The sequence below is a fragment of the Panthera pardus genome, unplaced genomic scaffold (genome assembly GCF_024362965.1).
Source record: "Panthera pardus isolate Hobbes unplaced genomic scaffold, ASM2436296v1 HiC_scaffold_8, whole genome shotgun sequence".
NCBI classification, from domain to species: domain Eukaryota; kingdom Metazoa; phylum Chordata; class Mammalia; order Carnivora; family Felidae; genus Panthera; species Panthera pardus.
This window is the reverse complement of record NW_026527013.1, coordinates 54,838,681-54,856,163: the sequence shown is the minus strand read 5'-3', so window position 1 is coordinate 54,856,163 and position 17,483 is coordinate 54,838,681. Positions and strand designations below refer to the sequence as shown.

Genomic DNA, 17,483 nt, shown 5'->3' with positions numbered 1-17,483 from the left:
ACAAATTTCTGAATATGAAAATTGAAGTTATTTTTCATTAAGTGGGTCATTTCTTTGTAATAAAGACTTTATTTCACCAGTACAGCTATCTCTTAAGTACCCCTGAGTTGGAGATTAGCACTTTGAGAGAAACGAGCTATAAATTGTGTTATAGCCTTATTCTCAAAGACCTTACAGTCTTGGGGTGGGAAGATTTACATAAGTGGCAATTAAAGAAGCAGGGTGATGTGGTGTAATCAAGTCCAGAAGTCAGAGGCCTGTGGTTTTAGATTCTAAGAAGGTCTTATTGCTCTTATTAAATATCAGTGTGACCTTAAACAAATTAAATTCCATAGGTTTCATTTTCTTCATTTTTCACATGAGGTCATTGTACTGAGTAATATTTATTGTTACTTCTAATTTGAAAATGCCACAAGTTAAACTTGGGCTTCCCAGTCTTTTTCATGACACACATAGAAAATTTAAACATCTGTCCAGCACACCGGGGTAAAGTGATGACATGTTCATAGCCAGGGTAGTTGATCTAGTCACTCTAGGCTCTGCTTGCCCACCTGGAGGTCTGAGGGTGATCAATATCTACAGCATACTTACAACTCATCTTTGTGGCTAAAATCGTTAATAAGAGAACAAAATATAATCAGTTGTTACTGAGTTAAGGGTGGTAGAAGTTCAGAGAAGGGAGAGCTAAGTATGGGGTCCTGTTATTGACAGGGGCTTTATAGAGCGTGTGCTCCTTGGAGGATGTCTTAGGAGTATGAGGCACAGTAAGGGTAAATCTTCATCCTAAGACAACACGATACACGCAGATTTCAAGTTTCAAAATAGCTCAGATGTGCTTTAAAGAAGAAGGGGAAAAGAATAAAACCAAACCCCAATTGTGAGTCTCTAGAGAGCTAGGACCATGTATTAGTTATCTTAATTTCCCACATAGAACCCTAGGGCCTAACCAGTATGAGGACTGGTAAAACATTTAGAGGAAGTAATGAGAGATAAGATTGGAAGAGTGCATGATTATGTGTAGCTGATTTTTAAAATGTCAGTTTGGGGGAGAGAGCTTTGATTTAGCATTATAAATGTGAAACTAAATAATTCTAATGATGTGATTAGAAGCAGGAAGCCCTCACTATAGATTTTTGAAAGGAGGTTTGCATGTTGAAAATGTATATTTAAAAAAAAATTTTTTTTTTTTTTTTTTTACATTTATTATTTTTGAGAGACAGAGAGAGACAGCATGAGCAGGGGAGGGGCAGAGAGAGAGGGAGACACAGAATCCGAAGTAGGCTCCAGGCTCCGAGCTGTCAGCACAGAACCCAACACGGGGCTCGAACCCACGAACCATGAGATCATGACCTGAGCTGAAGTCGGATGCTTAACCGACTGAGCCACCCAGCCACACCGAAAATGTATATTTTTTAATAGTTATGTTCAAGATCGAATAAAAGAGGAAAAAAAAATAACTAAGGTATCAGAACTCAGTGGAGCTGAGCTACTGTCATGTAGCGTAAGCATTTACCAACAACATTTAATGATTTATTTGTATGGGAAAAGTCATTTTGAGTTTCATTGTTAGAAATGGTTTGTAGATTCCCAGACTGGCCCCAAAATTCCATTCGTACAAAATCTAGGTGAAATTTTATACCCTATTTCACAATTACAGTGGTAACTAAATAGTGAAAAAATACTAATCAGTGCTATTTAAATACACTTTATTTTATAAAACAGTAACAATAAATGATAATGTAAATTATTAATAAATATATAATAAATTATATGTATAATTCTGAGAAAAGAGTAAGCTTAATTAAAGAGGAATGAAAAGGTAGATGCAAACTTAGGAAGCTTATGAAGGGAAAGTCTGAAGCTAGCATCCCAGTTCTCTGTTAAGGTTAATATCACTTCAGAGCTCACTGTATCATTTTCCTGTTTATGGGTGAATTTAGAAAAAGCGTATACCTAGAGCGCCTGGGTGGCTCAGTTAAGTGTCCGACTTCGGCCCAGGTCATGATCTCATGGTTTGTGAGTTTGAGCCCCACGTCAGGCTCTGGGCTGACAGCTCAGAGCCTGGAGCCTGCTCCAGATTCGGTGTCTCCCTCTCTCTCTCTGCCCCTCCCTAGCGCGCTCGCTCTCTCTCTCTCTCTCTCTCTCTGTCAAAAATAAACGTTAAAAAAAATTTTAAAAAGTATACCTTTGTTAGGCTGCTGTTAGGAAAGTTTTGTGGGTTATTTACAGTATTGTATGGGCAGAGAGGAGAATTGTTTTGTAATGCCTGGCTCGATCTGGGAAATAGAGAAAAGAGGAAAGGGTTGGGCAAGCAGGCAGTGTAGAAGAGGGAAGTAGGGTTACTCTTCCTGGTAATTCCCTCTGTTTGGTGGCTAAGAGCCCAAGCATTGGGAGGATTTCACACTGAAAAGGCTAAGCCAACTTGATAGAATCATGGTTTCCAGGTCTGCGTATGGATTTTCCATGCAACAGAATTGGATCGCTGTGGGCAAAGGACAAGGGAAAGGCATTGCCTGTCACCTTTCCTCTCTACTGGAGGCCCCATGTAGCACTGCCCCAGCTGCTTTCTTTGTCTCCAGGCTGGCACCTCAGGAGCAGAAAGAGCTTTAGAATGCTGTCCCTCTTGGCCCATATTTCCACAGGTGGAATGGGGACAGAGACTGCCCAAAGGACTTCCCAACCAAGGCCATCTCTGGAAGAGGCACAGAGAGCTCAGTGCCTACTGCTGTCTGGAGTTCATCTTTGAATTAGCTCACCCATTCTTTCTCATTCCCAATCTCATCCTTAAAATTATTAAAATATTAATATAGATTTAGAGCTTGTGGATTTAGAGGAGGGTATATAAGTAAGGGATTCTGCCTCCTTGGTAAATCACAGCAAGATAGCATCCAGCTGTGTTCATATGAAAGGGAGATTTCTAAGATTGAATTAGTTGAGTAAAACCTGAAAGGAATATTATTCTCCCAGAGGGGAAGGAATGAGGTGGTGGGAGGAGTAGTTCCTGTTACTGACCACCAGGTGGTGCCCGTAGGCCAGGATCAGTAGGTGGAGATGAGGGGATAACTGTCCTACTGACAGGATGTTAATAAATACAGCATGACTTGAGAAGTAGCAGGAGATCATTATATGAGCTAGATTGAGTACAGTGACTGTGATATAGTAGTAGGTGCTCTTTGTAAATACTGAACTGAAATGATAATTGTGGAAATGGAATAGATAATAGAAGAGTAGGTAGGATTTAATGAGGGCTAGAAAAAAATTAATGGCAAACAAAATTTAAAACCTGAAGATTTGTTTGGGAGAAGTTGTAAGACAGTGCCCATTTTCCCACAAAGCAGCTGAAAAATTATAATATTTTTCTTTTTTAGTCTTTTTTTGTCCAAGATTTTATTTAAATTCAAGTTATTAGTTAACATATAGTTTAGCATTGGTTTCAGGGGTAGAATTCAGTGATTCTGGAAAGTTACAGTTTTTGCTGAACACCAATTGATATTGCTGTTTTCTATGTATTTAGTATCAGGCAAAGGGAATATTTTATTTCCTGTCAAGGGAATACTATGAGCTTGGAAAAGTGGGGTTAAATCAGAGATGGAGATGTATTTGGCTTTTGAGTTGTTTTCTGTTAAAGATACTTTACAGAGCATAACTTAGTTGCCGAAATAAAGAACTTTTAGATTTATTAACCCTCATTTAGAGGTTCAAAATGTGTATGTTTCCTTTATTATAGTATTTTATGTAGTGGCCCAAAAGATGTTTTGATTATCCATAGTGATCTTAGGTTGACATTTAATATGGTTGTCATAAGAATGAAGGTACAGGTAAGGTGTTCTTGAACTTAGTAAATTTGATTTTGCAAAGTTATCATCATAGGGTCCCTTCTAAAAGTTTTTTTGTTCACTTGTTTTAATCTGAGTTACATTCCTATGTTTGGAACAGCAGCTTTTGTGATGAAGGCTCAACATAATACAAAGTTGTGTTCACTCTTTAAGTTAAATCTAACCTCTTTTGCCTTTACATTACAAAATAATTAGACCTTTAAAGGAATATAATATGTGACCTCACTTCTGCTTTTCCTTTTTATTCACGAGGCAATATAGCCTTGAATGTTAGTTGTGAGGGAACAGAAATTTGGCATCTAAAATCCACTACTCTTTTTGTTTGACTTGTTGAACTGTCTTCCCTTGTGACTATTAGCTCTCAAAGACTCATAGGTAGGTAAGTAGATAGAAGGACAGACCAGGATCATGAATTATATAAGGTAATCACTAGAACAGATTGGAGTTTTTTTTCAGAAGTCATAGCAATTGACTTATTTTGATGTTACATTGTTCTGACCTGTGATCTTGTGAGTCACCAGGAGCAGACTATATTTCACTTTGGAGTTTTCATACTTTATATTTGCATTGATTTGTGTCTCTCATTTTATATATAGATGGACTTTAAAAATACCCTTTTCCTAAGTAGAATCATTTTAGATATATAAAAGATGTTTGATTTTAAAAATTAATCTTATGACAAGTCTCTTTGCAAAAAGAATTAGCAAGGATTTATTGGTTTAGATATTATAAATATTCATACCTGCTGCCAAAGATCAAGTCAAATATTTAATTAATTTGAGAGAGGGTGGAGGGGAGGGAGAGAGTACATGTGCATGAGTGGGGGAGAGGAGCCGAGGGAGAGAGAGGGGGAATCCCACAGGGCTCAATCCCACAATCCTGGGACCATGACCGGAGTTGAAATCAGGAGTTGGACACTCAACCAGCTGAGCCAGTCAGGCGTTCTTCAAGTAAAATATTTATTAAGATCTGACAAATATATTGTATTTTATCATAGTAACATCTTACTGGGGTAAGGAGCCCTGACTCAGATTGCACAATTGTAATACTGAGGAAGTTAAGAATTCAGAAACTTTGGGTTACAAAATGAGCCACTTGTGACACATTAATTTCCAGCCAATAGATCCCTCTCTGTTGCTAAGTGATTAGCAAGACTCATAGACTGCTAAGCTTTAGGGACAGTCCTAATCAAACTCCTCATTTTATAGTTCATTTTTACAGGTCTGAAGATCTTAAAACTTGCTTGAGGTTATACAGCTAATGAGTGATACCAGCTCCAGATCCCTGGATTCCTTCTGATTCTGTGTTTAGGGTTTTTGCCTTTTTATCCTGTTGATCATGTCAGAAAATTGAAGAATAACAGTTCTGTCAAGCAGGAGAAAGGAAAAGGTGAAAAGAAAGTTTTTTCTTTTTCAAGATATTGGTGACTAGATCAGCTTGTTTGAATGAGGGCAGAAATCTAAGAGCAGTGACAAAAAGTGATTTCATTACTACATTTTCGGTTTCTTTTTTTTTTTTTTTTTAATGCTTATTTATTTATTTATTTTGAGAGAGAGAGTGTGAACAGGGGGAGGGGCAGAGAGAGAAGATAGACTCCCAAGCAGGCTCCGTTCTGTCATTGCGGAGCCTGACACACACAGCCTCGATATCAGGAACCTGGGAGATGTTTACCTGAGCTGAAATTAAGAGTCTGATGCTTAACCAGCTGAACCACCCAAGCACCCCCTACCTGTTGGTTTTCTTATGTTATTACTTTTAAATAATTCTTGTCTTCTTTTTCAGATGAGTAGCAATAGAAATAAAATTATAATGATTCCTTAGAGTTATCTTAATACTGTTCATCGTTAAAATATGAGCAGTGACATTCTGGATTCTCATATATCTAAAAAAAATAAGAAAGTAGAGTAATTAATTATTTACAGGGCCCTAAAATAAGGCCTTTTCTATTTACTGAGATAACCAGTTAACCATACAGTCTCTATGGAGCTATTTCTGCATTGTGAGGTTGAGGGTAGGGTAGAAAAGAGAACTCATGATTGTAGTCTCACGTTAACCACAAAATAATGTTGGAGAATTATAGCTAAGAAAGGGGGATGAAGGTAAGAACCATCCCTCCATCATCTTTCTTATTGCTTTAAAATACCAAGAAACCTGCCCTGAGAATACTGAATTTCAGTGACTCATTCAGTGATTGAGAATCTTTTCCACATAGTTGTCCGTGATATTTGCAAGAATGTTTTGTGGAAATGAATTTGTTTTAATAGTATTATTTAGGATTGTACTCAGCTTATTGAGTATCTATACAAGACCTTTTTCATGTATATAATGTAATTTATATTGCATGTCAGCTTTTTGAAGTAGGTCTGATCTCCTGGTTTTGTTTTGTTTTGTTTTTTTTCACAAATAAAGTAATTAGGGCTAGGCAAAATTTCAAACTTGCCTAAGACCAGAGAGCTAGTACATGGCTAAGTCTAATTTTTTTGCTCATAATAGCACATATGGCTCAATAGTGTACGTTTTTATCATGTACTTAATGTGAGCAGTGTAATATAAAGACAGAGGGTATAGAAGATCTTAGAAGGACCTAGACTGCCAAAAAGTTGGTTAACCTTCCAAGTCTTTGGAAGATCCATCTAAGGAGACTAATTTTCCTAAAACACCTAAGGGGGGAAAAAAAAATCAATTGGTCTTAGAAATCTAAAGTAATATTTGAAGCTTGATAATTAATTCTTATAGTAGAAATGAATAAAGTAGAAATTTAGGTAGAAGAATAGAAGTTTCCCATTACTTTCCATATCCACTGTCAAAAGGCCACAGTGAAATTGTTGTAATTCCAGAAGTCACCACCTCCAGAGTCTAACCTCTGAACAGTACCTGAAAGTAGGAAATGCAAGGTTATTTATTTATCTTTGCTTCAGGTAATCTAACTGGCAGATAATGTGACAGTAGCAATGATTCTTTTTAATTGTGTTTTTGGTGTTGCTTCTCCTGCCAAGTTGCTACAACTATCTGAGTGGTAAGACAAGAATTCTGGAGCATTGTACGAAAGTTCCACTTATCTTTTTGAACCTTTCATTAACACAATATCTTAGGTTGGAAGGGACTTCTATAGTCATTTTATTTGTCTCTGTAACATTCTTCCCAAGTGGTTATCTGGCTTCTCAAAATCTCCCAAAGAAGCCCATTCTACCAGGCATGCCTCTGTTAGACAAATCTAACATATTAAACTGGAATCTGTATTAAATTGCATTGCTTCAGTTAGGGCCAGTCACAGTAGTAATGCCTCTGTAGGCATGAATTTCTTTCATAATGTGTGTTTCTGAATAATCCCTTCTCTAGGCTAATAATCTCTAGTCTTTGGGATATTTTTTTTCTTTCTTTCTTTTTTAAATGCTTATTTATTTATTTTGCAGGGGGCAGGGGGGTGGCAAGAATCCTGAGCAGGCTCCATGCTGTCAGTGCAGAGCCCAACATGGGACTCAAACTCATGAACCCAGAGATCATGACCTGAGCCGAAATCAAGAGTCGGACTCTTAACCTAATGAGCCATGCAGGCTCTCTATTTCTTAATTCAACAAATATTTATTGATCCAGGCATTCTAAATGCTAGAATGCAATAATGAATCTTTACTATAAACACTGTACTGTGAAATATTACTGTCTCTGTTTTATAAGTGAGGAAAACAGAAGATTGAGGTTGAAGTGACTTACCAAGTTCACACAATTGGTTAGAAATTTACTGGATGTCAGAACCATGCATAGCTCCAAAAGTCATGCTTTGACCACTACTCTGTTGTTGTGGGTCTTGCCAAGAATAATCACACATAAGCCTAGAGTAGATAAGTTCAAGAAGAAGGTTGGCCTAAAAGAATGGCTTAAAAGTACTTCCTAGGTATGAGATTATGGGGATTCTTGGGATGCTAGATGAATTTGGAGTCTTCCTGGGCTCCATTGGAAAACTACACATCAAGTAAATTCTTGACAGTCACAGATCTAAATTTGTGGTTTCAGCAATTCACTAAGGACCTCAGAGGTCCATGACAAATAGGGAATGCTTCACAAATTTCAACGTCATCCTTGTGCATGGGCCATGCTAATCACTTGTATTGTTCCACTTTTGTATATATGCTGCTGAAGCAAGCATGGGGCTGTTCTTGCACATCATAATTTGGAATATTTAGTCATATTGGTCCATCAGCTCTTGATTATTCCAGTTCTTCTGTATTCTTCTTAAATGGTGGTGTGCAGAACACAATATCCAGATAGGTATTTAGCAGGGACTAGAGCTGAGCTATCACTTCCCTAATTCTAAGGTGCTGTTCTGTTCTTTCAATGTACACAGCTCCATTTTGAAATTGTTTTTCCTTTTTACAATGTGACTTTTTTTCATAACTTTAATTTTCATTTTGTGAAATTCATAGAATTTAATTCAGCACAATTGAAATTTTTATAGATAGTGCTTTAAAAATACAGATGCTTAGTAATTTTGAGAATGTTAGAAAAGAACACTTTTTTGAAAAACTTACCCGTTTCTAAAATATTTGCTTTTAAGAGTAAAATGCTTTCAAATTATATCTTCTTTTAATACAGTAGTAAGGGTGGAGAATGTCACTTAATATTTCCTACCTTCAGCACCTAATATTTCTTATTTTATATTTGTAGTATTATTTAATGTATGGCTGTATTTTTGTGACATTTTTAAAAATCCAGTCATTTATTATACTTAGATCTTCAGGTACATTTGTTTTTTAATCAGTGCTCAGTTCTTTTTCGTAAAGTGTTTTCTTTAATGTCTGGTGATACTTGAAATCCAAAGAGGTTTTGTCTTTAAAAAAAAAAAAAAAAAAAAAAAAGAATTCCTAGCTTGAAATTCAGCTTACTAAGGTAAAAGAAGTCTCTGGGATTGCAATAAATTATCTCCCAGGAAATCAGGTGTGATGACAGAGGAATGGTCTGGGTCTGTAGGGGCCTAAGAAGAAAAAGTTATTGTAGTTGTTGTTAGCCATTTATTTCTTTTTAGGATGGTAAGATAGAAAATGTTGTTTCTCTAGCATATTTGTGTTATGATGTTTCTATACTTCACATAGATTAAAAAAATTAAAAATTTTTTTAATGTTTATTTTAGAGAGAGAGAGAGAGAGTGCAAACAGGGGAGGGGTAGACAGAGAGAGGGAGACACAGAATCTGAAGCAGGCTCCAGGCTCTGAGCTGTCAGCACGGAGCCTGACGCAGAGCTCAAACCCACTGTGAGATCATGACCTGAGCCGAAGTTGGACGGATGCTCAACTGACTGAGCCACCGAGGTGCCCCTAAAAAAAATTTTTTTTTTTATTTATTTTTGAGAGAGAGGGACAAGGCGAGCAGGGCAGGGACAGAGAGAGAGGGAAACACAGATGGCTCCAGAGCTTGCTCCAGAGCTTGTCACAGGGCTTGATCCCACAGACTGCAAGATCATGACCTGAACTGAAGTAGGCACTTAACCGACTGAGCCACCCAGGTGCCCCTATATTTTTTAAAAGTAGTATTAGCACTTTCATTGAGGCTGTTAGAAAAATTTCATTCTACAGTGCAGAGTTGCAATCTTGAAAGCAAATTTGGCATTTGAATATTGCTTTCCTGGTTTGGATGTGAATTTTTTTAGTTGGAGAGAAATTCTCATATTTGATTTCTGAGCCAGAGTCTTAATCAGATGTTGTCAATTTAATTTGAACATAAATCTTTTTAGCAAGTATCAGCAGGGAATTAATTGATTTCCTGGCTTACTTGAGAAAGATGTCACTAGAAAGCTTTATTTATGATTTCTAAAGGCCCTCTGCTGATACCTTCTGGTATTGCTGAAAGTATGTTAGTTGAAATAACATGCCAATTGTTCTGCATTACACCAATGCTTCTTACTGCCTGCAGTGTATTTTAAACACGGTTTTCTTGGTTATTCCTAATATAATTCCACCGTCTTATTTTTAATTACCAGCCAGGTTATGGGACTAATTCTTTTGTTTTTATTGAAGTATAATTGACATATGATATCCTATTAGTTTTAGATGCACATCATAGAGGTTTGATATTTTCATACATAATGAAATGATCCCTATAATAAGTCTAGTTACCATCTGTCATCATGCAGAGTTACTATAATATTATTGGCTATATTCCCTATAGCCCTATAGAGGGGATTGTACCTCTTAATCCCCTTCATCTGGTTTGCCTACCCTCAACCCCTTCCCCTCTGGTAGCCTACAGTTTGTTTTCTGTATCTGTGAACCAATTGCTGTTTTGTTTGTTTTGTTTTTTAGATTCTACATAGAATTAAAATCATATGGTATTTGTCTTTCTGTCAGTCTTATTTCACTTAGCATAATATCCACTGGGTCTATTCGTGTTGGTGCAAATGGTAATTCCACGACCTAATGTTAAAAAAAATAATAATAAAAGAAAGGCCATTAACTGTCAAGAGTAGTGAGTGGCTTCCAAATTATTTTGCCCACCCACACCTTTAGCATGTCTCCAATATTTTTATGTTTTAAATTGTACAAATAAAATTGTTTCTATAAATTACATACATCATATAATATAAAAATTAAATTAAAAGGATGAGATAGGGGCGCCTGGGTGGCTCAGTTGGTTGAGCGTCCTACTTTGGCTCAGGTCATGATCTCGCAGTCCGTGAGTTCGGGCCCCGTGTCAGGCTCTGTGCAGACAGCTCAGGGCCTGGAGCCTGCTTTGAATTCTGGGTCTCCCTCTCTCTTTGCCCCTCCCCACTCATGCTCTGTCTCTCTCTGTGTCAAAAATAAATAAATATTAACAAAAATTTTTTAAAAAAATGATGAGATAAAAGTACAAACGGAAGTTACAATGTTTTCTTACCACAGTCCATTGGATTGTCTTGCATACATTCAGGTGCATGTATATGAAAAACATTTATATATACCTTAGGAATGTGATGCTAACCATAATATAAGGACAGATTTTACAACAGAACTGTCAGTTTTGAGGTAGGTTGCCTGGGGAAGATCAGGCAAAAACTGGAGAACCACACACACATCATGCATGTTGTAGGACATATCCATGACTCCAGTTGAGAGTTGGACTAAACAACCTCTGATACTCCTGAATTCTATGACTATAGATAGGAATTCATAGGTGGAGCACTTACATTTAAAACACTGTAGGAAACTTAGGCTGTGAATCTGGAACAGGACTAAACAGGAAATTGTTCAACTTCTTCACCCAAACCTGCTCAGAACTTCTGCTGTCTTTAGAAATTTGATGGGGCACCTGGGTGACTCAGTCGGTTGAGCATCTGACTTTGGCTCAGGTCTTGATCTCACAGTTTGTGGATTTGAGCCCCATGTTGGGCTCTGTGCTGACAGCTCAGAGCCTGGAGCTGCTTCGGATTCTGTGTCTCCCTCTCTCTCTGTCCCTCCCCTGCTCACACTCTATCTCTCTCTCAAAAATAAATAAACATTAAAATTTTTTTTTTTAATTTGATGATTTCTGGGGTGCTTGGGTGGCTCACTCAGTTAAGCTTCCAACTCTTGATTTTGGCTCAGGTCTTGATCTCATGATTTATGAGTGCCAAGCTCTGTCCTGATAGCTTGGAGCCTGGAGCCTGCTTGAGATTCTCTTTCTCCCTCTCTCTGCCCCTACCCCGCTCGTGCTCTCTCCATTTCTGTCTCTCTCTTTCTCTCTCTCAAAATAAATAAACTTAAAAAAAATTTTTTATGGTTTCTGCTTCACAAGCTATCTCCACATAGGAAAAAGTTTTAAGTTTTCTTGTAATATCCTGACTATATTATAGGAGAATAAATCTATAAGTAAGGAATTCCAACAATGAACTTTATCAACAGAGTTTTACTCTGCTTTAGTATACCAAATAAAAGGAGAGAGGCAGGGAGAAAACATGAAAGCAAGTTAAGGATGAACCATTATTTTAAAGTGTGTAGTATCACAGTCCCTCTAAAATCTGTAAGTTACTAAAATAAATCTATAAGTACTGTTTCACTAAGAATAAGTAATTCTGGGGGCGCCTGGGTGGCTCAGTCGGTTAGGCGTCCAAATTCAGCTCAGGTCATGATCTCACGGTTCGTGAGTTTGAGCCCTGTGTCTGGCTCTGGGCTGACAGCTCGGAGCCTGGAGCCTGCTTTGGGTTCTGTGTCTCCCTCTTTCTCTGACCCTTCCCCACTGTGCTCTGTCTCTCTCTCAAAAATAAGTAAACATTAAAAAAAAATTTTTTTTTAAAGAATAATTTATTCTGCGATGCAATTGAGTAGCTTCACTTTTTTAAGCTCAAAATTGTATTGCCTTCAAAACAAAACTTTAGCATCCATCTGCCCTTTTTCTTTTTTCTTTATGGTGAGGGGATGGTTTTGTGAAATCCAGCTAGCAAAGATAAGCCAGCAATAAGCTTATAGCTTTTTCACTGTACTTGATTTGAGTATTGTGGATGTGACTATAGTGCTACAGAGCACCTACTTAAGTTTCTTTGTTGTGGTGGTGATTTTCTTCTTTCCTGGTTGATATAATACCCTGTTCTGTGTCATTGCTCACAGAGAGGCAGAAGCCCTTCTGCTTCAATGCATCTAAGAGTGTCTAGCATCATTAGAACTTGAGATTTTGTTTTTTAATTTCTAATCCTGCATTTGTTGAGAAGATTTCCATCTTAGTAGCACTTTTTTTTTTAAAGTATAAAAGACACAAAATGAAAGGCCATTGGATGGCCTGTGGGATGTTCTTTGGGAGATGTTTTCTACAATTTTAGTGAAATAGAAGCTTATTAGAATATAATACAATCTTAGGGAGCATACACTTGGTTTATTAATAAAAGCCTCATATGTTAAGCAGCTATGCAAATACACAAATAACCACCATCTTTTTAGTGTAGAAGTAGAATATCTTAAACGTTGTTTTCTGGCTTTAGCTCACTGGAGGTTTTCCAACAACATTTAACTTGTTTTCAAACGATTGTAGATTGTGCGGGACACAACTATACATTCTTCTGGGTTAAAGAACAGTGTCTACGTTTTATACTGCTTGGAACTGTTGTCTGCTACAAAAATGCAGAACAGCTGAAGAAAACAATCTACCCATTTTGTTATTACAACTGATTGTTTATTAGTGGAAATATTTCTTTGATAAATTTCTTTCCATTTTCCATATTCCTTGGGTGTCACAAACTGTCTTTACAAGATTTGTGATGAGTTATACCAAACATAGAATCAAATTAAGTTTAAACAGATAAATACTCGTGAGGTTAATATATTCTTCTTAGGAATGTTCCTCCAGAGGGCCTTTGCAAATAAGGTGATCTTGCTTGAGTTTCTTGGTAGAAAGATGGAATCCAGGCTATTTTCTGTTGTTAGAAGTTTAGCTTTGTGAGAATGGGAATAAAGGTTTTATGATCTGATTATAGCTCAGGAGAATTTAGGCCATAGTATAAATTACCTTCCTTCGGTCTACATACTGGTTTGGGATGTATATCCATTTTTTTAAAAAATTTTTTTGCTCCTACTTCTATGTCATTATCTTTTGTTGCATTTGGGTGCAGAGATTTTTGGATTGGTACAGAAATCCAAGACAAGCTTGACTTTTGCTTCTTGTTTTCATCATTATAAGGATTTGTAATGTTCTAGTATTTTACTAAATAAAATCAATTGAATAAACAGTTTTCTTATTTAGATGAGTCACACTTTGTCACATATAGACTAAGTTTACCAAATATGCGGTTTAACCAAATAGTTATTTTTTCCTTTTTTAGTGGGATTTACCTAATAATTAGGTTTAAAAAAAATAGCTGCCATTGAAACTGGCAAAAAGAAAAAAAATCTTTGCAAAAGCAATTGATGTTTTATATAAAGAAAAGACACTCCTGTATGTCTCTTCTTTACTATAGTACACAGTACACTTCACTTCTGATTAACAGATGTGTGGGTTTTTTCCCCCCACACCAAGCACTTCTCTGCAGTATCTGCTGGGTGTCCTACAGTTTAATGCAATAATGACCCTATCTGAGAAGATAGCTTCATATCCCACAGTTTAAGGGCATAGACCCACAAGACTGCTTCCCCTCCCTGTTTAGCTGCCACTGGCAAGTCCAGGTTTTGACCAGCTGACTACAGATCAAATGATCCCACCACCTACTCCTTGGGTTCCATAAATTTGCTAGAGTGGCTCAGAGAACTCATGAAAATATTTTACTTACTGTATTAGAGGTTTATTATAAAAGGGTATAACTCCAGAATGGCCAAGAGATGCAAAGGGCAGTTATGTGTGAAGAGGGGCAGGGCTTCCGTGCCTTCTGGGTGTGTCACTCTCTCAGGACTTCCCATGTGTTCACCAACCTAGAAATTCTCAGAACCCCGTGGGTTAGGGATTTTTGTGGAAGCTTGATTATATAGATATGGTTGATCAGATCACAATCTCCAAGCCCTCCTTACTCCTTGGAGATGAGGGAGTGTGGGGCTGAAAGTTCCAAGTCTGAGCACATGGTTGGTTCCTCTGGCAACCAGCTCCCATCCTAAGTTAAGTGGAGGCATTCCACAAGACACCTCCTTAACATAAAATCAGGTATGGTTGATGGGCGCCTGGCTGGCTCAATTGGTTACGCATCTGACTCTTGATTTCGGCTCAGGTCATCCTCTCACTATGGGTTCAAGTCCCATGTTGGGCTCCACGCTGACAACACAGAGCCTGCTTGGGATTCTCTCTCCCCTCTCTCTCTGCCCCTCCCGAGTTCGTTCTCTCTCTCTCTCTCAAAAATAAACTTAAAAAAAAATCAGGTGTGGTTGAACAGGGTGAGGAGGTTGTTATGAGTAATACAACACTCATTTCACCTTTATGCTCTGAAGCTATTTCAGGATCTAAGGACAAAAGACCGAATATTATAACAAAAGATGCTCCCTTTGCTGTTAATATGCAGGAAATTCCAAGAGTTTTGGGATCTATTAGCCAAGAACTGTGGATAGAAGACCACAAAATATTACAGATCACAATATCATATGCTAAGTGTGAAAATGTCAAAGCCATTCTTTTTGATTGAATGTTTTAAGTCTATTTTTCTTAAGGAAAAAGAGAGACTTTCTCTCTCCTTAAAGATTGGAACCCTTGTGATTTTTTTCTTCCCATTAGTTTATTTCTCTTATCATTCATTGTCTGTAGCTTTACAATTCTGTATTGTCCTAGTACTGCTTTTGAAATTACAGCTGGAAACTCTGAAAAGCATTTTGACAAAGGAAGACTGAACTGTGACCTTAGACCAACAGTAAGCTACAGGAACAAATGAAATTAAGAAATTAATATTATTTCAGATATGTTTCTTTGTCCTTAGTCTTTCAGAGAATTGTTGAAACCAAGAATTTAAAAGTCATCTTTTTGCTTTTCAATGTAATTAGAACTATAAAACATTCTACCTGCTTATAAATCTGCTTAAATTTTTTGTGAAGGAGTTTCCGTAGACTGATATACTACCATTTTTCAGATTTTCAGAGTTCTCAAAAACAAATGTTTTCTTCACCATATGTAACACAGGGAAACTTTATTTTAACCTTTATGTTTATCACATAGTATAAAACATTAAAAAAAAAAAAGAAACCACTACAGGGTTCTAATAACCAGAACTCTATATTCTATTTCTTTTTTTTCCTCAGGCAATCATTTTTATCCTGGAATTTATTTCAATATTTTCTAAATAGCATGCTTATGTCTTTTTTTTTCTCTTGTAGATAGTATCTTTTGATTGCCTATAAGAAGATGATGATTAAGTTCTTTTCTCTCTGCCCACATTTTATTAAAATTTTAGTTAAATTTTGATACTGTTTACATATGCCAATGTAAATATTTTTACAAAGTTGGGGGATGGAAATTTTTCCTCTGTCCTTTGAGGTCTTTTTCGCTGGTATAAGGCAGATTAACAGGAGAAAATCATATTTAATTACCTAAGTATGGGGCTCCATAAGAGTATGAGACCCACAGGAAGTCAGGCAGTTGAGGCTTATATGCTATCCAGAACTAAAGAGAAGTTGGGTATGGGGCTGAGACTTCAAAGGAAGGATGAAAGGAATCTTCCTAGGAAGATGAAAAAGAGTGAATGTTTGGTAAACAAATGTTTGCTGGGTCATACAGAAACAGTGGGGCATAGAGAGGAATTTTTTTTTTTTAACGTTTATTTATTTTTGAGACAGAGACAGAGCATGAACAGGGGAGGGTCAGAGAGAGAGGGAGACACAGAATCTGAAACAGGCTCCAGGCTCTGAGCAGTCAGCACAGAGCCCGACGCGGGGCTCGAACTCACGGACCGTGAGATCATGACCTAAGCCGAAGTCAGAGCTTAACCGACTGAGCCACCCAGGTGCCCCCTTTTCTTTTCTTTTCTTTTCTTTTTTTTTTTGCATAGAGAGGAATTTTAACAGACTTTGCGAAGTTCCTTTCTGTCTGCCACTCCCAAGTTCAAGTTATACTATAGTTAGCTGTGGTGATAGCTCTCTTCTTGGAGCAGGTTCTCTATCTAAATTCTTTTAGGCATTTAGGGGGAAGGTCAAAGTTTCTTTGTAACCCTTCTGATTCCTTTTTTTTTTTGTTTGTGTATTTTTTGAAAGAAAGAGAGAGCAAGCCCCGGTGAGGGGCAGAGACAGAGGGAGAGAGAAATCCCACGCAGGCTCCATGCTGTAGCACAGAACCCGTTGTGGGGCTTGAACTCAAGAACTGTGAGATCATGACCTGAGCCAACACCAAGAGTTGGATGCTTAACTGACTGAGCCCATGAGCCTTCTGATTCTTAAAAATAATCAGCCTAGAATCATTCACATGCTAGAGAGACACATTTTGGTGTAGCAGATTGTGCTCCCCTACAGTCCTGAAATTGACTTGGTAGATAGTTTCATCTCAGTGGATCAGTCACAGTCTTGACAATAGGTAAGTTCAGTTAAACTCATTTCAGGAGGTAGTAATGCAGGTAGACTTCCAGAGGTAGGCCTGTGTTATACCTGCAATCAGGTACTTAATAAGACATTTCTATAGGAAGAAAAGAAGAACAATAGTTAATGATTGGAACAATTATCAGCCAATTTGTAAGTTTTGAGGATAATCAGTTGAGAAGATTTCTAGATGTCAGGGTTGAAGCATCTTTTATAGTTTGAATGTCTCTAATTATGTCATTGTGTCTTCAGGCAAACTTTGTCAGTGGCCCGTATAGCAACATGTACAAAGATTGTCTAAACATGAATTATTAGGGTGAATTCTCTGAGGTTTACATCAAGTTGTTCAGTTTGGAAGACTTTAGGAAGGGCAGTTTTAGTTCTCAATGATTCTAACTCAGAAGGGTTGGAGAAAAATTAAAAACATTAGTTTGGAGAGTTGTAGCCAGACATTGGAGAAACTAGAAGAATTCAAGATCTAGTCAATTTAGAATGAACAGTATTGGAATCTAATATCCACAAAGGTGTGCTCTTGAAACATTTTTTTCTGTCTATAACCACTCTCATTTCTACCAAAGATAGCCAAATTAAAAGTAATTTGTTTGCAAAATAAGTCTAGTTTTAGTAAATTGGCCTGGTTATTTGCGTAAATGCAGCAAGAATAGCAATTGATCATATAGGCTCTTATATTTTATTACTAATTTTTTAAATGTTTGAGAGAGCGGGGAGGGGCAGAGGG

General features: G+C 37.2%; 1 protein-coding gene and 1 non-coding gene across 3 annotated transcripts in view; one reads left to right on the top strand and one right to left on the bottom strand.

Annotated features, from left to right (window-relative positions):
* Positions 1 to 17,483, top strand: part of TMCC1 (transmembrane and coiled-coil domain family 1) — a 246,431-nt gene that overhangs the window by 70,900 nt on the left and 158,048 nt on the right. The gene's annotated exons all lie outside the window — the stretch shown is intronic.
* Positions 7,877 to 7,980, bottom strand: LOC128775752 (U6 spliceosomal RNA). Its single transcript, XR_008420731.1, has one exon. It is a non-coding gene; the product is annotated as a U6 spliceosomal RNA (small nuclear RNA).